This window comes from Mauremys mutica, chromosome 22 (genome assembly GCF_020497125.1).
Source record: "Mauremys mutica isolate MM-2020 ecotype Southern chromosome 22, ASM2049712v1, whole genome shotgun sequence".
NCBI lineage: Eukaryota > Metazoa > Chordata > Testudines > Geoemydidae > Mauremys > Mauremys mutica.
This window is the reverse complement of record NC_059093.1, coordinates 870,358-896,210: the sequence shown is the minus strand read 5'-3', so window position 1 is coordinate 896,210 and position 25,853 is coordinate 870,358. Positions and strand designations below refer to the sequence as shown.

Here is a 25,853-nt window from a genome sequence, read left to right as displayed (position 1 = left end):
GGAGGAAGTGGGATCTAGCAATAAGAGCCAGAGAGCCTGAACTCCTGGGTTCTATCCCCCGTTCTGGGAGGCTATGGGAGTTAGTGGGAGGAGCTTGGGTTGAGCTGAGGCTCTTGTGCTCTGATCTCTGCTCTGTCACCGACTCTGTGAGCCTGAAGAATCTCTCTCTACTGTCCCTGTTCTTTTATTAGTTGTCCCCCGTACTTAGTGGGTTTCCGTGGCCCTGTGGATCCTCCCCTTAGGCTGGGGGGGGATCCGTTAGCATGGGGCGGGCTTCCGCCCGCCCCCTCTCCCGGATAACCCAATAGATACTCTCAGTACTTCTGATTTTCCCACCTGGAAGACTGAGGGAGCACTGCTGCTCCCTTCCCAGGAGAGCTGGGAGGATTCAGGTTTGTGAAGCACTTGGAGCTCCACAGCTGAGAGGTGCTTCCAAAGAGCCGAGTGTTGTTAGTGTTCAACATGAAGACAAGCAGGTCCCAGCACTGCCTTCTGGAACCTCATATACTGAGGAACAGACTCACTTCTCCCAGCCCTGATAGATTCAGCATGGAGCAGATTCTATGGGCCAGACAGAGGCCTAAGCTTCTCAGAGACTGCAGAAGGAAAGAAGCCAGATAGCCAGGGCTGAGACGTCTGTTCCCAGGGAAGTGAGGGGTGGGGGGCTTGGAGGAAGGGAATGAGCCACAGGAGGGACTAACAGTTCCTAACAGACAGAGCCCCATCCCTACCACAGAGATCCTGCTCAGACTTTTATAGCTACAGCTAATACCACTGCTTCCTGGGCATGCCTACCACGTCTCATTGCTCACAAGTACCAGTGCTGCAGGATGCATGGGCCAGTCTCACTGTGTGCCAGCCCCCAAACCATCACACCCCACAGATCCTCCCCCTCTGCTCCCATTCAACAGCAGCAGAGCCAGAGGAGCTGGAACCACAGCCTGGCCTGCCCTCCCACTCTGCCAGGAAGGGCAGAGGGAAGCAGACTCCCCAAGAGAGCAGCCTTCCCCTCCAGCAGCAGGCCTGATACAGAGGGAGGCAGTTCCTGGCTCAATTTCCCCAATCTACAGCACCCTGGATGGTTCCATTGGATTTGGGGGATGAGGGGGGTAATCAGGGCTCAGAGAGGAGCCGTTCGATTAACCACATCCAGACCCTGTCAGCTGAGGAGGAAACGCGCTCCCCTGTCCCCTCCAGAAGGAACCGACAGCTGAGTATATGAAGGAGGCACCCCATCCCCCACCACTCTCAGTCTGAGCAGCCTCAAGAGACTTTCACACCTCCAGTGACCAGCTCCTTGCTGTGAAAAGAATGGGATGTCACTTCCTCTCTGCCCTACCCAGGAGTCTCCAGTCTCTCCTCTGCCTTGCTTCCTTGTAATTGACACTAGCACTGAAGAACCCCCCTGGCCATGGCTGTGGCCCCTTCCCAAAGGAGTCTCCAGTGCTGGCCTCTCCCAGCATGGCGTGCTGTAGGGAGCTGGGCAGGAGTATACTGGCTGTGGGAGCACTCATAACTCCTCCAGTCCCAAGGGTGTTTCACAGCCCACCTAATAACCCAGGCAGCAGCACGTACGTTGCAGGTCTCAACAATGACCTACTCCCACCCCTACAAAGGAGGGAGCTGGATGCCAAGCAGAGGGGGAGCAGGGAGCCTTGCTTGGACCTGGTGGGGAGATGAAATCTCACTGTCCTGATCTCTGGGAATCGGCACAGGCCTTGGTTAGTCATGACAAAGCCTGGCTGGTATTGCACAAGCCCCCTTCTCCTCCTGCACTGGAGAACAGAATGCCTGCTGCACTCACAAACACAACCCTGCTTTCCAAGGAAGTTGGATACGTGCATGGTTCCTGGCAACCCGCACCTTGATTACATGGCTCTCCCTTAAATCAAAAGCAGGTGCCAGTGACTTTAACTGCTTCCTCTGTGCCAACTCCTGACAGGGAATAGCCCTGCAGCAGGTACAGGCTCCACAAGGAGGTGACCCCAGATAGAGGTAATTCAGTACCCAAACCCACAATTGGTAACTGGGTCTGACAGAGGACAGGAAAGAAATGGATATCCACAGGAGCTGCCTGGTGCCAAGCAAGTGTCCTCGAGATTGTCCTGTGGAAACACACCATCTGGGAGAGAGTCTCCAATAAGGCCCATCTGACTTGGCCAGCTCTGGTTCACAGGGGAAGGCTGGGCAAGGACAATAGAGATCAGCACAGAGACTGACAGACCCTGCCCTCCTCCAGCATTTCTCAGACAGGAACCCAAGGCATTTTACATGCACAACTCCCTAGGAGCAGCAAAGAATCCTGTGGCACCTTATAGACTAACAGACGTTTTGCAGCATGAGCTTTCGTGGGTGAATACCCACTTCTTCGGATGCAAGTGGGTATTCACCCACGAAAGCTCATGCTGCAAAACGTCTGTTAGTCTATAAGGTGCCACAGGATTCTTTGCTGCTTCTACAGAACCAGACTAACACGGCTACCCCTCTGATACTTAACTCCCTAGGAGGTATTTACAGATGGGAAACTGAGACACCAATAGCAGGAATGACTTGTCCAAGAGTCACACCAGGAGTCATAGATGGATTCAATTCTTGGTTCTAAGAATCCTGATTTCCAGCCTTCCCTGCTTCCCGCCTCCTTATCCCCCCCTGCCCACACCAATATATCTTGTGGTTACTATCAGAAACGGAGAAGGAAAAGCAGCAGCCAAACTCCTAGGTCCTTCGCTCCGAGATGTGTGCGTTTCCCTGGGCAGTCTGAACCAGTGACTTCTGGGGTCATTTTTATCCAGGATTCACAAGTTCAACCTGTGGAGAAGTGAGACACAAACAGCTCAGGGAACTTGCACTGGCCAGTCAGCACCTTCCACAGGAGAGAAATAAATCAGGTTGCAGTTGGCTGAAAACTGGAAGGGACCAAGGCACAAAGTCTATGCCAGAAAAGAGTGTGCTTGCCAATATAGCTTACCCCACTCTCCCAAACAAACTAAGCTATATCTGCAAAAGCATTTCCCCCCTATAACTGCATCTACACTAGAGCTTTTTCTGGTATAAAAATGTCATTAAACCCCCTCCACACACACACACACTCCTAACAGAACAGGAGTACTTGTGGCACCTTAAAGACTAACAAATTTATTTTAGCATGAGCTTTCGTGAGCTACAGCTCACTTCTTCGGATGCATAGAATGGAACATACAGACAGGAGATATTTATACATACAGAGAACATGAAAAGGTGGAAGTATGCATAACAACAGGAAAAGACTTTTCCTGTATGTATAAATATCTCCTGTCTGTATGTTCCATTCTATGCATCCGAAGAAGTGAGCTGTAGCTCACGAAAGCTCATGCTAAAATAAATTTGTTAGTCTTTAAGGTGCCACAAGTACTCCTGTTCTTTTTGCGGATACAGACTAACACGGCTGCTACTCTGACTCCTAACAGAGATTACTATCCCAGCAACAGCTTTAATTACAGACTTGTTCTGAGTCTCTACCCCTGCAAGGGCAGGGTCCAGCACCCTGCGGAGAGGATACAGTGGCTGATATAGCTCTGGGTCTTTGCCAGAACACCACCACCGCCACCATGTGGAAAACCACAGCTGTAGGACAACCTTCAGGGTCCTGTTCAGTTGAGACTGGGGGCTGTGGGTATTTCTGGGCAGACATCCAAGGTGACCAGCATGGCCATCTTATGCCATCAAGGCTCTGTGATCTTAGAATTATCTGAACAAAGGAGCGGGAGAATGAATGAGGAAAGCCTCACATGATCCCCACAGCATGTGTGATGGGTAGAAAATGAGCCCCAACTTTGTGCCAAACTGGAAAATGTTTTTACAGAAGAGCAGCAGTGACAGTGAAGGGTCTGGAAACAGTAAGTCAGCAGCAAAGAGCCAAAGAGAGCTCCACTACTTGCATCCGAAGAAGTGGGTATTCACCCACAAAAGCTCATGCTGCAAAACGTCTGTTAGTCTATAAGGTGCCACAGGATTCTTCGCTGCTTCTACAGAACCAGACTAACACGGCTCCCCCTCTGATACAAAGAGAGCTATGTCTGTCTGACCTGGCCACCGGATGACTGGGAGTGGAATGCAATTGCTGTCCACAAGGCTGTGATTCTTGGATAGGTCCAAGAGCACAAGCAAAGGAGGGCAAGATTCTTCCAGAAGACTCATTCCATGGAGGAATCATTTCTCTAAGGGACTAGGTGTCCATTACTGAAGACATTCACAGCTGAAATGGACAGACATCAGGGGAATGGACAGCCGGGATTCAGTCTGCCTTGCCCACCAGGGATGGGCCCCAACCAGTCTTCCCCACCTGTAAGAGTTCATTTCTACTTCTAGATCCCCACAAGGACAGACACTGAGAGAGCAAACAAGCAGACAGCAGCACAGGGATGGGTAAAGCCTCACTCACCAGAGCAGAGGAGCCCAATGCCATCAGCTAAGGCAGCAAAGGGAAACATGTCATGGTGTTGGCCATAAGTAAGAGACCAGGCACAAGAAATGCTGATGAGACTGGCAGTGACTTGGACTTTGCAACTGTTGTACCTGACAGGGGAAGATGCATCAGGCCTGGGGTGGGTGGAGGTAGGTTAAACCCAGACAAAATAACTGCAGAAAAATCCTTTGGCCTCCAGGCTGCATGGGCCAGGAATGCAGCTGAGGTACCTTGGTGAGGTAAAGGAGAGCCTTCTGTCTAGGTAAGAAGCAGCTGTGATAAAAGGGGAATACCCCCTCAAGCCTCTTCACTCTGCAAGGGTGAGAACACAGGGGATGCTGGCAGGAAGGTGGATTCCAGGGGGGGAAGAGAAGGCAAAGATCCCTTCCCAGAATACCAAACTTTGAGAAGCTTGTGCAAACTGGGCTGAATTGTCCACAAAAGAGACAGACAGAGCTGACAAAGTCTTTGAGGTCCCAAACAAGTAGAAGTCCAGTGCGTGGCCTCAGGCCCAGTCAAGAATTACTCCAGATTTACACCAGTGGAACCAAAGCAGAGTTTAGTCTCAATGCATTTTGGCAGTCAGACGACACTGCCTAGCGATTAGAGCACAGGACTGCAAGCCACTAACTCCCATAGGTGCTGCCACACCCCTGTCTTGAAGCGGCTTCCATCATATACGGGGTTTATATTTTGGTTCAATGGCTCTCAGCACCTCCACTATACAAATTGTTCCAGTGCCCCCAGTAATGCCTGAGTTTTAATCTCAGCTCTGAACTGCCTTGTGAGATCTTGGGTAAGTCACTTCAAATACTAGGCCATACTTTCCTCCCCATCTGTAAAATGGGGCAATAGGACCCATCTTACAGGAGATGAGTTAATAGGTAGAAAGTTTTAAAGTAATATTTTGTGCAATGTGCATGGGGTCAGACTAGATGATCATGATGGTCCCTTCTGGGCTTAAAGTCTACCAGTATATATTATTATTAGCCTCCTGCAGCAGGGTTTAAAAAAACAAACAAAAAAAACAGGCTTAAAACCAAGATTTTTAAGTATATTTTTAATACTCTTCCTATAAACCCTCGCCCAAAAAAACATTAAGTTCTGGTTTTGGATTTAGAGAGAACTGAAACATGATTAAGGCACAAAACCTGTGAAAAAACAAGATAGATTTCTCCTCAGTTCACTGTGCAATATAGCTAGAGAGGGAGGAGAGGGCATCACAGGATATTTATGTCCAGCAGAAATGGTTGATTAGATGTAAAAAAAGATAGCTATAGTATTAAGGGTTTGGATGCTCAGTTTTGACACAGACTCACCACATGACCTTGGGCAAATCACTGTGCCTCAGTTTCCTTCTCCCTCACTCTGTAAAAGTAGGGAGAACAATGCACACTCTCCTTTGCAAAGAACTTTGCGACTGATGGCATGTCATCATTTCCTGCTTGGCATGATGCAGCATTTGGAAAGGGTGGCAAGAAATCAGGGCTGTATTCACAGGAGACTAGAGTCCACAGGTCAAGAGTAAGCAGCTAAAACCTTCGTATTCCATTCTGCAAAGACAGCAACGCAGTCCTAAGCGTGCAGTTGTTTGTGCCTTCAGTGTTGGCAATGCTCTGCCTTACATGCCTAGGACGCAGGTGTATGACACCACAGCGGAACACCATGTCATGTAGCACTGCCCCAAGGCATACAGACGCTGCATACTACACCACAACAGCATGCCCTGTCATGTAGCATTACTTACATGTACAGAAATGCAGCCATCTCATGTTTCTACCCCAGCAAGTGGCTGCTAGCACAAAGCAGCGCTAGGGCAACTTCACCACCTCCTCAACACAAACCAGTGAAGGGCAGAGTCATGTGGATGCGGGGTGGGGAGGGGAGGGGAAGGTTAATGCAGAAGAAGAAAGGAGTTTTGCTCTTTGCAAACTGACCAGGCATCCTTCCTTCCCATATGAGAACAGTGAGCAGCCCCTGGTATGCTATTCCGGGGAATAGAGAGAGCTTTTCCCTGTTGTCTATTTCACTGTTAAGAGACCGGCCAAAATTGGAACCATTTATCCAGACTCTACCTGAACTTCGATAGTTCCAGATAAAATAGTTCAGTTCCAAGCCACCCCAGGGTTTGGACCCAACTGGTGACGAGTTGTGAAACCCAGATCTGTCCCAGACAGAGCAGGCCAGACCTGGAGCATATGGGGAAAGCTGGGTGCAAGGCAGGTAAGCCTATCACACTTGTAGCAGAGCCATCAATGAGTACTCTGACCCTGCTCTTGGAACTGCTGCCAATGACAGTGCCCTCACACAGGGGAAGTACTGCAGCCTAAGGGAATGAGTTTCCAAACACAAAAACTAAGCACCAAGGGCCAAAGAGAATGGAGATGAGGCTCATCACATGCCCAGAGAGAGGGAGGTGCAGATAGGGCCTCTCTCCCACACATCCCCAACTCAGAAAACTCTCCATGCAGTGAGGAGTGAATAGAAATATTTAGCGGGCTGGATCCCCTGCATCATTGCTCCAGAGCTGTAGGCAAGTGCCGTCTGCACATTGCAAACTGAGCAGAAGGGACAGAAACGAGATACTGGAAAACCACCCAATACAGCCAGGCTCTTCTGAGGCCAGTGCCCTTTCCACAAGAAGTTCTTATCACCTCTGTCTAGGAACCTCTCAATGCTGCCACCTTCACCCCCTAAAAACAAAACAGCCCCATGGGAGTTGTAGTACAATGTCTGATTACTCCTCTGTAAAGCCTGCTGCAGGCGCTAATCTATTACTTTGCCATGCTGTATTTGCTGACTGGCCTGTGTTCAGTCTCTGTGCACAGCAGTCTGCAGCCCACCATGATTTCTGAGCACATGAAAAAAATTAAGAGAAAAGCAAAGACTTCTGCTTGAGTAGCCAGACAAACAAGAGAAAGGAAAAGACTACAGAGACCAGAAGCCTTTGGGGCCACACAGCCAACCTTCAGTTGCCAAAGGGCCTGCCTGCTCTCTTCACACTGGCTGTACTTTGATTCAATTCAGTGACTTCTACCCAGTCACTGGATGCCTGTGCTGTCCATCACCCCCTGCCTATTGCCAGCTAGGCTGACTGAAAATGACAGCCATAATCAAAGATCTGGGCTTTGAGGTGATGTTCAAAAGAAACTGTCAATTTCTCACAAAAATAACACACAGACATAGAATTGTCCTCCAAGTCAGCAGCCCAAGCTGAGCTCCCAGAACAGCCCTGCACACCAACAGGCAGCAAGGGAGGGCACTTCCTCACAAACAAGAACAAAAAAGCAAGACGACCTTTAATTTTAAATTCAAAACAATTAAACATTTGCAACTACCAGTCTTCATTTGCTACCAGGAATCCTAAGTACAAGACACACCACATTCCTCACAAATCTAAGAGGAAGGTAAAAGTGGAGTTCCCTACAAGGACCCTTGCAGTCTCCAGGGGAAAATACAGATTAGGACTCTGACCAATCTTTTAAGAAAAACACCTAGGAAGTCTGCAGCATGCTGGAAAAAATACTCCCTCTGCCCAGCCCCAGACTTATCACTACACCATACAAAATGGACCTGCCTGTAGGACAGTCCTCTCATTTCAAAACACTCGGGCATTGAAAGAAAGTGGTTGGGAGACTACTTACCTTTCTCTTGCTCCAGGTCTCAAGAAAGGCCAGAGGTATTTCCCATAGTGATCCTGTGCTTTTTTCCTTTGGGTTTTTCAGCAGCTGTCTGCTCGGTGACGCTTGTTAGAGGGGAGCTGAGGATCTGGAAGCTGCTGGGGGACAGCCATGCAGTCAGGGCTCATGATCTTCTTCACCAACAGCCTTCCAGCCAGCTGCAGGGGGCTCTGGGGAGTGGATCATGCTCTTTCCACACGCACTGGAGTCTCACTTACATGCACAGCACACACACACATTTCAAACACCCTGCCTCTCGCACACACTTTCACTCCTTCAGTTGTTTCACTTTCACTTGAGGAGAATTCAGACTCAGTTTCTGGTGGGGGAGGTTGTTGGTTGGCTGATTTTTAGCAGCAACTTCCCTCTTGCCCCCTGAAGTTACAGGAACCTTCTCCACAATTTTTTTTCCCCACTCTTGATCCTTATTATTGTTTAACTGTCTGTTAGATCCCTCCAGCTAAGAATCTCTGTGTTTTTGAGAGGATGCTGTTATAAAGTGGGCAAAGCTCTGTGTATGGAGTGCTCCTTTCTCTCTCTCTTTCTCTTCCTGAGTCTGAATAATCATTTGGAGAAACAGGATCATTCACTTTGCCTTCATACAAGAAGCCAAGCAGTGCCCTGTCAAAATAAAAGCCCCAGTTTGCCTCTACCACTGATTAACTGCTTCCTAATCTAGGTCTCCTCCTCTGGCCTCCCAGTGGCCTGTCTGAGAGGAACACCTTGCAAAAAGAGATGATGGGAAACAATTAACCCCCATTGCTAAATCCCTCACCTGCATTTATGGCCCAGGGAAATAATGGCAGGAGAGGCAAAGTTTTTGAAGGACATTGATGAGGAGCATTAAAAATAAATTATAAACAAAAAAATAAGGAAACTCCAAAAGAGCAAATCTTATAATGTTACACACTCAGGACTGGTGCTCTTGTTTGTGCCTAGGAGTGAAAGAAGAGGGATGAGTTTTTTTCAGACATAAGGAAAGCTGCCCAAGCTAATGGCAGAGGACAGACAGCCCCCATGTAGGCAGGCTTAGCAAATTGGCTAAATGTCTGCACCTGAGTCTTTGGCTTGGTTGGCACAGTAATTAAAAACAGCCCCCAGAGAGCCCTAGCCCCTACCAGCTCCTCCACTTGCTTGGGAATTAATTAAACTCTGACAATGAAAAGGGAGGTTCCTTGTTGCTGTTATGGATCTGACTCACTCATTGATCTACTAATGATCAGAGCATATGAAAACTCTCCACAGGATTCTAGTAAAGGGTAGGATCCCTACTTTGATTAAGAGACCAATCCTGTCACTGACTTTAGTGGAGACTGGGGGTACTCAGCACCTCTCAGGATCAGGCCCTAAATCCTTTATTTGCTTTTGAACTGTTGGCTGTGAAAGTTTAAGTCTTTCCTTTTCTGAGTGTTTTATTACAGTGGGGTCACCAAAATCCCTATTCAGGTCCATCGCCTCATCAGTGCAAAATTGTTCCCTCCTGGTATGACTTCTAGCAGGTTGTGGCCTATTCCAGTTTAAAGCAATGATTAGTCCTTTACACATGGCTCATGGATATCACCAAATGCCAGCACTTTTCTCAGCTAGGGAGAAATGTACTTTACTTTGATTTTTCAGCAAAGAAGGTTCTAAAAGGACTGTATCTACTGGGTCATCCAGTGCTCTGGCTCTATGATGCTTTTGGCCTGAGACACTCTGCTGCTTCATGGAAAGGTACAGTGTTGCTTCACTAGGGGGGCTGTAACTACACAAACAAGAGTTAAATTTCCATGCAGAAGTAGCAAAACAGAAATGTTCAGCCTAAAGCCACTTATTTTAGAATGAGGAAAATGCCAAGAACAAAAGTAAAGTTTCCAGGAGAGAGTGCAGCATGTGTTATCTCCACAACAGGTGCAGCACCTCAGAAGAGAATGGCAGCTGTCTTTGCATTCTGGGAGAGGTAACAGAAATGTAAAGGTACAGTGCACACAAAACAAAGACCTCACAGTTTCAAGCTCTATACACCAAGTCATGCTATGCTAATACTCATGAGCTAGGCTTTGCCAGACATCCAAGCAGACTCAGGGTGAGCTGAGTGCTGTACAGTTAATAAGAGGGCTGGGTCATCTGTCTGACCAACCAGCTCCAAAATGGGAACTTAGTAAACTCTGTGTGTATGGGAGGGGGGGAGTGGCAAATTACTGGCCAGAACTAATGGGATTATTGAGTACTTTACCTAAAACTAGCAGGTATGTCAGAAGCTGCTGTTGTGAGCACCCACATCTCCACAGGTCTTTCTCCCTTCAGTATGCAGGAAGATCAGAGAACAACCTAAGAACAGCAAAGAGTCCTGTGGCACCTTTATAGACTAACAGACGTATTGGAGCATGAGCTTTCGTGGGTGAATACCCACTTCGTCAGATGCATCAGATGTTAGTCTATAAGGTGCCACAGGACTCTTTGCTGCTTTTACAGAACCAGACTAACACGGCTACCCCTCTGATACCTGACTGCCTTGAGACCCTACTCTTCATGCACGGAGCAGCATCTCCCCACTCTTGTGCCTAGAACTGGGGCTGCACAGCTATCCTCTTCCACTGAAATCACCTTGGTTTCCTGTCCCCTCCAGAAACCATTATAAAATCCCCCTCCTCATTGGCAGGTCCCTCCACGGGGTTGACCCCCCTCTTCCACTCATCTAATAAGATCTAGGGGAGTGACAGGGTGGGTGAGATGGACCAATTTCTGTTGGTGACAGAGACAAGCTTTCAAGGCACACACAAGTTGGCCCAATGAAAGATACTACCTCACCCACCATGTCTCTTTAATATCCTGGGACCAACATGGCTACAACTAAACTGTATACAGGATCTAGTGGAGGTATTTTAGAGTCCCTCTCACCCCAAGATCTAAATAGTCCTTCCTTGCTCATTTTCCTGATAAGTTCAGGAACAACCCTGCAGGGCTGTCAAGCTGGGGACAGTTTGAACAAGGAAGAGTTCAAAAAAGTATAAAAGTGAGATTTTCAAACATCTAATTAAAAGTTGCAGCACCCTGGCACAAAAGCAGTCTCTCTGCAGGTTTGAACCTGGGAGAGGAGACAGTCAGGCTAGGAGCTAAAGGAGGGAAGGAATGGAGGGGGCAAGAGGCTTAGATACAGTGAAAATAACATTTATTTCAAATCCACAATTTGCTTTGGCTGGGTGGCAGGAATAGAGACTTCCAAGCAGTGGATGGCATGCACCTCAGGAAATGTATTCCAAGTGGGAGTCTGCTGTTGGTAAAGGCATGACAGATACAGCTGAGAAAGGACACAGCTGGCCGCCTGAGCTCTTTGCATGCCCCCACTCTGCCTCCTGCAAGCAGAAGGGAGCTGTACAACACACTCACATTAGGCTATTAAACCAGTCCACCCACTTTTGGCTGATGCCAGCAGCATCCTAACCAGGATGTGTCACCTTCCTGTCTGCAGCACACTAACTGTTCAGGGGTGGGTTGGGGAGAGTGGAGACAGCTGGAGGCAAGGACCACTTGGCATTGCAAAGCTAAAGGGGATCTTAAAGCATTGCACAGCTAAAGGGGATCCAGGGACAAACAGTCAATCTCAGCTGATGGGAAGCAGCAGCCCTAATTGGAAATGAAAATACACCTTTCCCTCCTGCTCCATGTGCAGACACGAGTGGCCACAGCCAGAGAGAGAGACACCCTATATTATATTATTAACCCTCCCATGGCCAGCAGGGAGGAATGTCACAGCAAGAAAGCAAATGTGGCCTCTGGCAAGCAAAGATCCAGGAGTCAAGTCTAGCCCTGCAACTGTCATGTCAAGGTCTATGATCTTTCAGATCTTTCAGATCTCACAAGCTAAGCAGGTATGGTCTAGGTAAAAAAAATATTGGCTAGACCTCAAAGGAATACCTAAGAGCTGCAGGGAGCAGTGCTGGTATCTTAGGTAGATACTGCTTTCAGTCATATGGAACCAATGTGAGAGCATGGCACTGGGGGCACTGTATTGCAGGGAGCAGTGTGAATAGCTTACTAGCCCCACAAAGTAATTGCTGCGCTACAGGGAAGTATGTGAGTAACACAGCAGGGCATGCTCTTCCACCAAGTTAGCATTCACCCCCGTGTCCCATCCTGATGCTACAGGGTACCATGTTGCAGAAGGTGCCATCTTTTGTGGAAGACATAAACGTGCAGCATGCAGCAGCCTTATCCATAGGATTCCTCAGCAACCCTCCCTCATCCTCCACCTGAGAGCAGGCAAGGTGGGCAGCTTTAGAAGGGGAGACAGCACTCCCTCTGAGATCCCCAGTAGGAAGTAGCAATGAATGGTGGCTCAAGCACACTCAAAAGTCTCAGAAACGGGAAAGCAAATAAAATTACCCTCAATCTTTTATTTTTCAGATCTTAAATCCTGTGATTTTTTTAGTGTATTGTTATGTATTTATTTTTTGGCTGCGTGACATGATTTCTGGAGGCTTGGGGCTGCCCATACTAAGGACAGTGAGTGGCATGACTGTTTTCTGACCTGGCAGGGGTTGAGAGGCTTGGGGATTTCATGTGTGCAAAGCACTCTGAGCTACAGGCTCTCTCTGTCCCCCAGACTGTACTGGGACAGAACTGGGACTCTGCTAACTTGAGTCACAGGAACTGCAGCTGAGGGTTTGTGCATCACTGCCCCCTTGTGGAGTGTGCCTAAACTGCTGATCCACAACAGCTTTCTCTGCTTGGCTGAAGAGGTGCCAGGCAAGCAGTTGGAATGTCGTTGCCTCTCCTCCAGGAAACATCTTTCCCTGCCTGAAGTGTGCATCAGTCACACAGATAACCTCAAGTCCTACATGTCACAGGTTAACGAATCTGCTAAGGAAAGAGTGGAAATAAGGGGAATGTTGCCTTCCCAGTAGGATTTGCACATAGGTGTTGGAACTAGGGGTGCTGCCATGCCCCGTGGTTTGAAGTGGTTTCCATTATATACAGGGCTTACCATTTGGTTCAATGACTCTCAGCACCCCCACTATACAAACAGATTGTTCCAGTCCCCCTGGCTTTGCACCCAGCTTGGATGGAACAGCTGCATCTACCAGTAATGATGCTTTTCCTCTTTTTTAGCACTTGCCATGTGAAAAATCTCAGGGCATTTTGGGATGTTAGTAATGAAGCCTCCCATGAAGTAGCTGCCAGTATTAAGCTTACTTTTCAGCTTGGGAAACTGAGGCAAAGAGAGGGAAAGTGAGTTACAGAGCTGGGAAAAGAACCCATGAGTCCTGGCTCCCCAGTCTCATCACTAGACGCCACTCTCTTCCTAAAGCTGTGGTGGTGTTTTTTATGTGGACTATAAAATAAACTAAGACAAAGAGAATCCGTGTGAATGTGTGTGGACAGGAAGGTGACATCGTTAACATTCATACTGTACTCTAACAAGTGAACAAACCATAGCCTGTGCTCCCCAGACAGGAGCAGGAAATGATGTAATTCATTTGACAAATCATATTTATTGAGGCCACGTTGTTCCTTTGGTTGTTTGCATTTTGGGTACAGGGCAAGCTGGGGTGGCATGAATAAACACAATATGCATGAAATTCTGCAGAATTTACCAAAGCAAACTTCAGATATTGCAGCCAAGAGACACCCAAGGGGAGAGAGAGACACTCACTGTTCCCAAAACCCAAAGAGAAGGGATCAGAATTCTCTTTTCAAGGTATTTTCCCCAAAGCACTGAGTGGTTTTGCCCCTGAGGAGACCAGCAAACAGACTGGAGTAGAGAAAGGGGACAATCTGGCCACAGTGCCAGAATAATACAGACATCTCTATTCACCCCTGTATAACAGCAACACTGGCCCTTCCTTGGAGGAGGATCTCAGCTTGCTTCATGCAGCCTCACATGGACCCTCCTTCTTACAGGCAGAGAAACAAAGGCACAGATAGGTGAAGCCAAAGCTCCCAAAATGAATGCATGGCAGGGTCCAGGTCTTTTCACCCCTCACCCTCTGCTCTCACCCCTAGACCACACTGGCTCTCACTATTGTCTCAGAACACCAGGCAAGTCTCCAGCATCCCCAGCGTTTGTCTGTGAAATTCCTAGAAGATGTGGGAGCCTCACAAAGGTCCCTGCTCTGAATGGGCCACACCCTGGATCAGTTTCGGATGCTTTTCTGAAGTATATCTGAGCACCTGCCCTGGGGTCCTGCATGTGGGTCAGACCCAAATGTTTTCAAAGCTTGAGGAGTAGGCATTCTCACTCGGCCTCCAGCAGGTTGCCTAGCCCTACTCTCACATCATGGGCCCAGGTGACCCATAACTGGTGAGATAATGCAATTCTGGGCACCTTCTGGCTCTAAACTGCCCTAGCACATGGGATTCTGGTCTGCACTCCCCGTCTGCATGGGGTTGGGGACTTTCATGGCTTCACCCTTCCTTCTCTCCCCATAGCAATGTAAAGTCACTAATCTATCTAATGCCCCATGAGTGCAGCCAACCACAGCACACAGAGGGTTAATAAAAGCACCCGACTGCTGCCATTTGGCATGGTGGCACCCAACACTCTGTGGAAGGGGTATAGATGCTGGCAGCGCCTTTCTCCAGCTGTGTCCAATCCAGATGGAACATACCAAGCCCCCTGTTCGCCAGGCCCTCCAGCCACCTTTCCCTTGTCCTCTTTTTCTTTCTCCTTGGCCTCCTGAGCTCCCTACATTACAGCACCTCACATCTCTCCCAGGCTGTGTGCATGAAAGCGATAGAGTGAGACTGGGAAAGGTCAGCGGGAGGACCAGGCGCTGCCGGCTCAGCGCTGAGCCTCTGTCGTTAATTAACATCTGCTGGGCAAGCCATCCTCCCTGCACTTGACTCTTACTCCCATCTCCCCTTCCCCTCCTCTGTCGTTACGCCCACACCAGGAGAGACAGGAAGGAGAGGCGATGGGGGAAGCAGAGTCCCTGGAGCTCCTCACAGCCTCCTTATGCCAAAAACAACAAAATCCCAGAAGCTGATTCCAGGAGCTGCCTGGTACATCAGCATGTTAATGAGTCCGAGGCTGAGCAGCCCAGACTGGCTGCTACCTGCTTCTGCCACACACAGAGCTTTCCTGAATTCGGGCCATTTGGGTTTTTTCCTCTTGTAATTTTTGTTCAGTAAATTCAGCATTAGCAAAAGATGCTGTCTTGACAGCTCCATAGATCGAAGCCCTCTCTCCATCGCCAGCGCACACAATGTTAGGGCAGGACAGGCTCCTCCACACTGCCCCAACAATGTGCTGCCCCATTGCCCCAATGGACCCATCCAGGCAATTGGAGATTTCAGGCTCCATGGCCCAGCCAACCCTCGACTGGCAGGAACAGGACAGTTAAATTGTATATACCCATGCTCTAGAAACCCACCACACCAGAGAGCTACCAAACCCATCCTCGACAGGCCAATGACCAGCAATCAGCAAGTAACAACTGTCACTCACTACTGCCTGGGGGTGGATTGGAACCAGCAACCCAGAGGCTCCATACCCCAATCCCTTCCTCATCTCCTGAGTTTGAAATTACATTTCACCATAGGTTTCTGTACCACCCACTGTTTGGCTCCACTGTTATTTCTCTTGCAGAGAAGGGGCCCCATTACAGCATGTGTGCTGGGATGGGAAGCAGGATAAAGGAAGAGGAGGCAAGTGCTCTGCTGGATGAGTCAATGCTGGGGTGTCCCTCCCCCAGTGCTCCAAGCAGCAATTCCTTTCCTCGTTATTGGGAAGGGGGGGAATATTGCCTTCCCCACTGCTCAGGGAGGCTGTGATACAAACTGGCCCAACTCACTGCAGAAAGCTGGGAAGGAAAAGAACTTCGATTCAATACCCATCTCCCCATCCCATAAATAAAAGACCCTGTTTGGAGCTACGACCTCAAAGGATCAGAGAATGATTATCTCTTACTGTCCTGGCCTGACCCTAATCCTAACCTATCAGCCTGTGTAGCTGTTGCTTCCTATCATTTTCTGTTGACTGACAGGTGGTAAGCAAATGCCCTAAAGAAACTTCATGAGCTAGTCTGCAATGGAGACAGGCAGAAGGGACAAGCTGGATTCTGTTGCAGATGTATTGGCATGGGGTTGAATTTAGCAACAAAATGGTTAATTGTTTTAGCAGGAACTAAGCTGCACTCACTGTGAGATGCCATCTTCCTGTTGGCTAATTGTGCCCGAGAATAGCTTAAAAAAGTGATGCATTGTTGCAACTCATGTTCTAGCCCACACCTTTTAATGTGTTTACTGAGTTAGTCCAGACACACAGGTGTGATACACAGCTCATTGGGAACAGAGGGCTAACTTCCATCCCACCTATCCCACCAGCACCACCTATCCCACCTCTGCAGCTGCCTGGGCAGCATGTGCTCATTGGTCGGATGGAACTGAAGAGGGCCATGATGAGGATCTCCTCTTCGCTTTTATAGCATCTTTCATGGTAGGACCTCAGCCTGCTCCAAAATCACAAACCTTAACTCATTAACCATCACAGCCCCATCGGCACAGGATAATTGCTCCACTGCACTGAGGGGAAACTGAGGCATAGAGCAGTGTCCTGGAAAAGACCACCCAGTGACTTAATGTAAGAGCTAGGAATGGAGCTTGGGAATTCCATGCTCTTGCTCAACATTTGCCTCCCAAAGCTGGGCATAAATCTCAGGAGTCCTGACTCCCAGCCTCCTGCTCTAACTGCCAAGCCTGGATTCTTGAGAGTTTCATGTATACTGCAGTTCTAAAGGCACAGGTCTGGTCCTGGTTTGGGATGGCAGAGAGGAGAGCCCCATTCAGCTTAGCAGTCACAGTGCAGCTACTGCACCACTTTCCTGCAGAGATCTAGAGCTGACAAAATTCCAGAAGCATTACTGGGTTGCCATGATTCTGGGTGCTTGTGTAGCCTCAGTATCCCTGCAATGCCAGATGTACTCTGCATACCTGTAAAGTCCCAGTGCTGTCACAATCCTACCTGCACTGCCCCAGCACTGTCATTCCCGTGCCCACTGTATGCCTGCACAGTCCCAGAGTTGTTGCAATCTTACATGCCTACTGCATCTCAGAGGATGCCCTAAACCCAGATCCATCCTGATGTATGCAAAGCCCTGGCACTGCTGTGAACCTGGACATCCCCTGGCCAGGGAGATCAGCACAGCTCCTACTGGACTGGCCAAGGGAAGGTTCCTTGGCAAATCTGAGGCCAAGGCCCTTGCTATGTGCTTTGACTGTGGTAACATGCAGGACTCATGCAGCAATTTAGGCCTGTCCTGGAGCAGCCAAATTCTGGAAGGAGAGAATTAGTTTGGAAATCAGGCTATAAGCTGCCTCTCGCTCTGATCCTGCTGTCAAAGAGGGGTTGGGCAAGTGGTGAAAGGTTCCTATTCCGTTGGTCCCAGGGCTGGTGTGTTTGTTGCACTGAGACCCACACAGACCTCTGCTTTGCTGCCAATAGATGTGGTGTCTGGCTGGCAGCCCAAGACATGGGCAAACACAAACCAGCCATCTGGCATCTTGGGATCCCTGTGCTCCAAGTCAGGAGAGAGCTGGTGTAGCTCTGGAGCCAGCTGAGGGTGGAAGCTGTCTCTCCCATCACAGAGACAAGGTGGGTGAGCTAACATCTTTTATTGGACTAGCTTCTGTTGGTAAAAGAGACAAGCTTTTGAGTCACACAGAGCTTCAGGGCTGCCCAGATCTTAAGAAGAACTCGATGTAGCTCGAAAGTTTGTCTCTTTCACCAACAGAAGTTGGTCCAGTAACAGATATTGCCTCTTGCAGCTTGTCTCCCTAATATCCGGGGTCAAACACAGCTACAACATCTCCCACCCTAGGCAGACAGCAAATGCACCATTGGGAGCCAGAGACTAAAAGCCCAGCCTGAGGAGTAAGACCTGGATCCTAGTGCAGCAAGGGAGGCTGCTGGGGCAGCCACCAGCAGAACTAACCTCCTAGTCTGCTGTCAGCACAGACAGCCACACAGTGCAATGAGGATGGCGGGGACCAAAGGGTTAAACCATTTAGCAAGGCCACCAGTGTGATAAATGTAGCAATCAGCAGAGACAACCCTCCCACCGCCACCTAGGGCTAGGTCTGTCTGGGGAAAGATGGCAGTGAAAGGGGTGGGTTGGGAGGACTCTTATCCTGATACGGCTCCTTCCTTCCTTCCAAGTGAGGGTTTGGAAAAACTGAGCAGGCAGGGCTGGCTCTGAAATCGCAGCGCCTCAGTGACACAAAGCCAGCCAGATCTCCCCTCTGAAATAAAGGAGAGTTAGGGGCTGGTGTGGGCCAGGGACAGGCAGACATGCACCCTGCTAGCTTCAGTGGGTGCTACAGGCCATAGGGCAAGGGATGTGCACATTTGGGGGTTGGGACGAGACAGACAGATCTTGGTGTGGGGGGAGAAAGATATCATTCCACCCCCCAGGAGTGAGATTTTCCTATGACATTCCTGGTTGGTTGCGCATGCGTGAACAGGCCCTGCACAGGCTGCAGGGGATTTCAGGTTAGTACACACACATAGGTGGTTGGCTCTGCTGCTGTCTGGCTGCTATTGCATTCCTGAGCTCCCCCTCCCGCACAAGCACCTGGCTCTGCTCCTGCAGACATTCTGCACCTCTGAAGCTCCTCTGACAACAAACCTGATAGGGAAAGTACCCCAAAACACACACAGGGTGTGTAGGTAAATGCACACTCTGAACATGTAACTAAACAAACAGGGTGTACTAGACACAAACAATACATGGACATTCTACATACATACACATGTACTACTGCACACATAAAGCATAATACACACAGGGCATGGCTGAAGACGTGCATCCTGTGTACTCAGACATACACGACACACAGTGTTGCGCCTTTTGTCTGAGGATCACAAAGTGCTTTCGTAAGAATAATTAACTCTGGAGAGGTTGGTTGGTTTAATTATCCCCACTGTACTGATGGGGACATCAACAGTCAAGTGATGGAACTTGCCCAAGGTCACAGAGCTGGTAACTGCACCCAGAAGGCCTGACTCCAAATCCCCTTCCTCCATAACACACACTCACAGTCCCTGTTCTTCACCATTAGTGGAGTTCTGAGGCTGGGACATTGCAGGCAATTGACTTTCTACTCTCAGTCTCTCAGGCATTGCTAGGCCACCCATGACTGATGGTCTAAGCTCGGACTGTTGCTTGTGCCCAGGCCCAATGGACTTATCTGGCCCAGGTTCCAAGGTAGTCATTTACTCGACTATATACAATATCTTAATAATGTGGCCACCGTCACCAGCTGCGAGAAGGTCCTGTCCCTGCATGCGACTAGTTCTGTGCGCCAGGCAGGGACTCTAAGACCAAGCAAGGAATACAGAACTTCCCTGAAGCTAAAGAGGGTCCCAAACTGGCCCTGCTGCCCAGATGGTGCCAGCTCCCCTGCATGCTCTGAGGAAGGCTTTTCTGACTCGTGATTAGAGCAGGGGACTGGACATCAGGGATTCTGGGCTCTATTCCCAGTTCTGCCACTGTGGCTTTAGGTCAGTCCCTCTCCCTTTCTGTGCCTTAGCTTCCCCATCTGTACACTGGGAATAACGAGACTTTCTTGCCTCAGGAGGGCACTGAGCAGCCAAATTAATTACCATCAGAGAAGCGCTTGGAGACATTTAGAGCTAGCAAAGGGCCATGCTTCCTCTCTGTAGTTCTCAGCCCTGCCCCATGCACTCAGCTTTCACCTTTTCTTTGGCCCTTGCACTGTTCAAACTCAGCATCTCTGCATCTGTGAAGCCTTTACAGAAAGCCCGAGAAGATTGCTCCCTCACATACTTCTGTTCTACCCTCTCTCTGCAGAGATGCACTGGGTCACTAGTAGGTTGGTGTGTTTCAGCCCCGGGGTTCTCTGTCCATGGTGGGCAGAAGCAGCTGATCTCTCTCCTGCACCTCTTTGTCAAGTTGGAACAAACAATTTGGAGAACTGCCCCCTGCGAGAACTCTTATTGACCTTGGATCTACACATGATGGCCTTGCAGGATTGCCCAGTACTGAACTCTTTGAACCTCTTAGGTTTGCAGAGCTGGCCTTGAAGCCTCCAAAGTTCTGGCTCACCCAGGGAATTTCTGGTATTTCCTGCTTCTACTCAGACTAGGGCTGCCCCAAAACAGCTCCTCAAACAGGAGTTTTAACCTTTGGCTTCTAGGCCCAGCCCACAAAAATCAGGTAGCATCTATGAGTTTGTGGAACTTTCCCAACCTTGCAACAGATTCCCTTGAGGCAAGTGGGAAGCAAAAGGGGGCTTGTTCCTATGCCTTTGGCCAAAGTGTCCTCCATGTCATGCAGGGTGCTGCCTGCCTGGCCTCCTGCCAAAGGTATTTGGGGCCATTGGCTTTAGTAGGAGTTACAGCTCTGAGGCTGGATTTGTCCCCGGAGTAGAAGATGGAAGGATTGTTAAATGAGGTCAAGTGGGAAGAATGGAGAGTGTGGGCTTTCGCAGTTTGGAGCCTTCCCAGCCTGACTTCTCCACAGGAGCTGGAACTTCACAGGCTGCCATCTGGCTGCTATAGGATAATCACCTGGATTCCCCTGAGGAGACTAGTGTTTGATGTGAACAAGGTGTGGCACAAGAGAGCTGTAAGGCTGTACAGGAGAAAAGGGGGTGCTACCTGGTGGTCTAGAATGGATTAGCAGCAATGTCACCTGTCGAGGCCACTGGTCACATCTCTAGTCCCCTGGCTGCAGTAAAGGCAAGGGTCAGAGATAGGATGGGAGGGCGAATGATTTGTAGCACAAATTGCGCCATGGTGGTCAGTGCAGGGGTCACACAATGCTGTATACCCCACTCTGCCAGAAGAGCTCCTCCGGACATTCCCATATTGCAGGCTGAGGGAATGGGATGCTCCAGTGAGTTTCCAGGTCAGAGAACTGGGAGGGGGAGATGCTGGAATCAGCTTGTCAAGGAGGTTAATCCTGCCACAAAGCCACTCCTAATCCTGTTAAAGACAGGCCTGGATCCCCATTACTGAAAACTATGAGCAGGCCCTAGCTAAATCACATCACCCTGCACCAGCCTACAGACATACAGACTAACACCTGCAGCCAAGCTGGAGGGGCTGTCCATTCATTCCCCATTCCCAAGATGGGCGCCATCTCTCCATCCATGTCAAGTTTTCATCAGAGCCCCTTAATGAATTGTTTTAATTAGCCAAGGAGGCAAAGGAAAGCAATGTAAGGCACTTTCCCCTACCATGTACCTCCCTAAGGACTGAGCATTTTTGCCCTTCTGCCAGTTCCTGGCAGCCTGGGAAAGGGGGCACCAGGCCTGGGAATTAAGGACTTTGATTTCTGTCCTATTTTGTTTTGAGAACTTCTGTAGCTAAAATATGCAAATTAGTCATCCTCAGGGACACGTATGGATCCAGGTCTGACCTCAGTGGCCCAGCCTCATCTCTGCAAGGAGACAACCTTTGGGGTGCACAGAGACTTCTCTGGATCCAAACTCTGTGGCACAGTCCTGTTTCCAGTGTAAACACTCGCTCAGATGCTACCCTAAGGTTGGAGGCAATTACTAGGTGGGAGGGGGCTGCTCTGCTCCCCGGATGGGGATGATATCTCTGCTCCCAAGGTTCCCTTGGCAAGGCACACACTGGGCACTGCTCTCTTTGGTGAGTGGAGAGAGCAAGCTCTCTCTGTTGCTGTCATTTCCTTCCAACTACCAGAATCCTGCATCCTGGTTATTTTACTGTCTAATATCCATGAAGCCCTGGAGACAGATGCCCTTCTGCTTCTGCAGAGCAGGGATAGAATGGTTTCCCCCATCAATGTGCCTCAGCCCTGCCTGGGATGCAGAACTTAGGAGTGAGATGGGAGTACTGGCACCACAGCCATTTCAGTTCTTGGTCTCTCCCCTGACCAGGTGGACGTTAATATCAATGGCTTTTTTTGATGTGGGCATTGGTTTCCTGAGAACTGAAATAAGACACACTAAAGTAATCTCATCCAGGGTGCCACTGCACAGCCATCAGATGGGACTCTGGCAGGCTGATCTGGATTCAGAATGGCAGCTGTGAAGGGAGAGGGTCCTTGAGTCATTACCAGTCAGACTCCAGGTAATGACTGGAGGGTCTCAGGCTCCAGGTAGCAGAAAGGTGAGTGACTCCAAGGACAGTCATATTTGGTAAAGGATCCATCATCCCATCTGCAGAGAAAAAGGCTTCCCCCCACAGCAGGCCCTGGTCCATCACCAAAGCTCATGCAGCAAACTGGGAGGCATCCCTGTCCCTGGTACAGACAGCCTGGGGGCTTGAAGTCCATCCCTATAAAAGCAAAATGCAATGTGTGTTTATCCCCCATTGGAGCTGCCACAAGGCCTGTTGGCAGCATCTCTGGAAAGTGGTGGCTCATGCGGGATGGAAAGAATCTACTGAGGCATCCAAGAATGGAATGTTTCACTTAACGGGGCAAAGACAGCACTGGTAGCACAGGACTGGGGGGTCCAAGAGATGAGGCAGCCATTTCAGAGTGGGATGTAAGGGTCAGGAGAGGCAGATATAGCTCCCGTCTTCCCCAGTGTGGAGCAGAAGGGGGCAGGGATGGTCTTCCCAACTGGGGTGGGGCAGCAGGGGAACCCAGGGGCAGAGATGACTCCCAGGAAATAAAAACTAACAGCCTTTGGAAACTAGGGCGTGGGACCAGGAGAGGAGGCCCCAAGCTGCTCTGCAAAGTCCTGCCCACACAGGTCTGGGTGGGATTCACCTCCCAGTGACACTTTGATTCAAGGGCCGACTGAAGCCATGGGACACAGGGCACATGGAGCTGGGGAGCTAGTTCAGCTCCCCAGTGCTATTTTGTGCAGTTCAGATCCCTACATGCAGTTCATCCCTACGTATTCAGATGAGTCAACTGGCCCCTCCCTGATGCTGACAGGTATCAGCATTGCAAAGTGACACAAAGTGAGCAGAGTCCGATACAGGAGGAGTGTGGAGGGTTGGGGGTCACTGATACACATACACTTCACTGCCCTGATACCCCTCTGCAGAACCCCAGTTCCAGGACGTACCCAGGGGGAATGAGGTGTAGTCCCCTGCAGTGAGCTCTTCCCAGATGTCAAGCCTGGGAAAGACCCTCTAGTTGCTGCATCAGCCTGTTGTACCAAACCAGCCCCATCCTTCCGCTGCTGGTCAGCCTTGGCCTCATCAAGGAGCAGGAGGTTTATTGCTGTACCTTACCTCTTCCTTGCTGAGTCACACAGCTCCTTCCCTGACATATCCATCAATAACACAGGAGCACTTTCTTTTTGCAGAGGTGGATTAATAGGGATGTAAACAGAGAAACAATAGCAGAGCTAGAGAAAGGAAAGAACCCGAGATATAATAATCCCCATCCCTACCACACACACCCTTCCATCCCAGGTAGAATGATGTAGATGCAGCTACCTTTGAGGCAAAGCATGGCAGCCAGGGCACAGCACACTGCTCAACAGGAACTGATGCTCTAGCTAGGGGTAACAAGAGAAATCTTGGCTCTCTGGGAAAATGCCTCATCTGAACGTTAATGTCCAGGCAGTGAAGAGATGAGCTGAATCTCAGAGATCCTCACTCCATTTTTCTACATCAGGAGGCTGAGGACTGTGCTGAGTTTGACCCCTCAGTTCTAGAAAGTGCAAATGGTTTAAAGCTGGTGCTTAGACCATTAAACCATCCCCTCTGGCACAGAGATCCTGAGACAGGAAAATATAAGGCATTGCCCTTCTCCAGCATCTACAGTACAGTGATCTCAAAGTACTTCAGAACTCCCAACTAGGTGGGTATTATCCCCACTTTACAAGTGGGGCACTGAAGAGGAGTGACTTCCCCAAGGCTATGCAGCAAGTCAGGGCAGAGCTGGGAATTGAACTCAGAAGTCTTGACTCCCTGTCCCATGCTCCTATTAAATATTTATATTCTGGTAGCATCCAAAGGCTCCAGTCGGGATTGTGGAAACCATGGTGCAAGGGATGGCAAAAACACAGAGAAACTAATTAACCTGGTAAGGAATTGGACCCAGCTGGGTCAGTTACACAGATGGTGGATGGCTAGTTTCAAGCAGAGGGAAAGCAAATAAGGGGACAAGGAACAGGGTCAGATAGTCACTTGGTTGGCCATGCCTTCTGGCTGGTTCTGCAGGCTTCACAGCAGATTGGTGTCCTGAAGAAGACAAGGCAGTGGCAGTGGGAATTTTCCTAGGCCATGAGGGCAGTATGGAGGTGTCTGAGGGAGAAGCTGCCTGATGGGCAATGAAAGCTGGGAACTCTGGCAGGGCGAACACAGGGGTTAACATTGCGATCAGTACCTAAGCCACAAGGTGGGGCGGGGCTACATTATGAAGGTCCTCAAGGGTAAAGACAAGAAGCTTTTATTTGATATGTAGATAAAGTGGGAGGGACTCAAGGGGCTGATGTGGTCTATGCAGAGGAGCTGAGAAGATGATCTGGCAGCACCATTATGAATAGAAGTGAGGGGAGTAAGAGTGCAGGAGTCAGGGCGGGATAGAGAGAGGGTGCCATAGTCTTACCTCGAGGCCCCCTTCTGCTCCCCCATAAATGAGACATAAAGAGGTAAGGGAAGGAGTAGCCCCGTTCACGCAGCAGAGGAACAAACTCCCTCTCAGCTCAGGCCCATCTACCCCTCCCCATCCCTGATTTCTCTCTGGCAACTTGAGAAATATAAATTACATCAAGTTAATGTTTGTTAATCCCCAAACCCCAACATCTCTCCTTCACCTGGGCCGAGGGAAGCAGACAGTGACAGTGCAGGGGCCTGGAGCTGCCTGTCCTACCCTCACTCTCATAACACCAGCAGCCAGGGCACCAGCCTGACATTGGCAGGGTCAGGGCTGAGAAAGCCACAGCCAGGGTGGGGTGGGTCATGGTACATGCTGCAGAGGCCTGGCCCCAACTCTCTAGTTGCAGTTCAGAGTGGGAATCATGAGGCCAGGACATGACTTGGAGCAAAGAGGCAGCTCTTAGGACACTGACCACCCAGAACCCCATTTCTCACCTGAAGGCCGCAGAATGAAGCAGGAAAATTCCTGCCTAGGAGTCCCTGCCTCTGCCCCATGCACCTATGGGACTCATCACCAGCCTGCACTTTCTCCTGACAATGGTACTTGAACTACAGCTGGCCACTCAATGGGGACATCATCCATTTGCCTTGCTCCCAGGGCCAGAGGACCCCATGGCATCCCTGATTCCCCCCAGTTCCCCAGAGCCTCCACATGTGGCCAAGAGCTCCCTCTCCCTGCAGCAAACACACAGCCACAGCCCATCTCTAAGCCTTGAAATTAAGTTAAGAAAAGAAAAGGGTTTCTCTGGGAAGCCAATGAAACGCAAATGAGAACATAGTTCCCATGGTAACAGCAGGATCCAGAGGAAGAAAAGGGGAATGTAAATCGGATTATCAAGGGGACAAATGGGGAGGGATGAGCCACCTGCACCCAGCAGCCACACCAGCCCACTTGCACAATGGCCCACCTGTGCTGCAAACAAGTGGAATCCCACCACGGAGCTGCCCCCTGCCCATCCCTGGTGCCTGCAGCCAAAGCTCAGAGTACTTTACACACATCAGTTCATTTAGCCCTACATCTCCCACTGAGGCAAATAGTACGGTACCCACTGTACACAGGGGAAACTGAGGCACAGAGAAGGGACGGGACTTGTCCAAGGTCACACAGGGAGTCTTTGGCAGAGCCAGGAAAAGTACTCTGGGAGTCCTGACTTCCAGTCTAATACTTAAGATATAAAACTATCCTTCCTCT

At 49.6% G+C, this 25,853-nt stretch overlaps 1 protein-coding gene across 7 annotated transcripts in view; it reads right to left on the bottom strand.

The window, feature by feature from the left end:
- BCL9L (BCL9 like) overlaps positions 1 to 25,853 on the bottom strand; it is a 135,824-nt gene that overhangs the window by 85,061 nt on the left and 24,910 nt on the right. For 4 of the 7 annotated variants that reach the window (XM_044997088.1, XM_044997083.1, XM_044997080.1 and 1 more), the window contains exon 1: positions 8,089 to 9,056. The exons of 2 other annotated variants lie outside the window; for them this stretch is intronic. The gene's annotated coding sequence lies outside the window, so the exon portion shown is untranslated. Of the gene's footprint in view, positions 1 to 8,088; positions 9,057 to 25,853 lie in introns of those variants that run through there. One more of the 7 variants, XM_044997086.1, reaches the window with a different exon arrangement.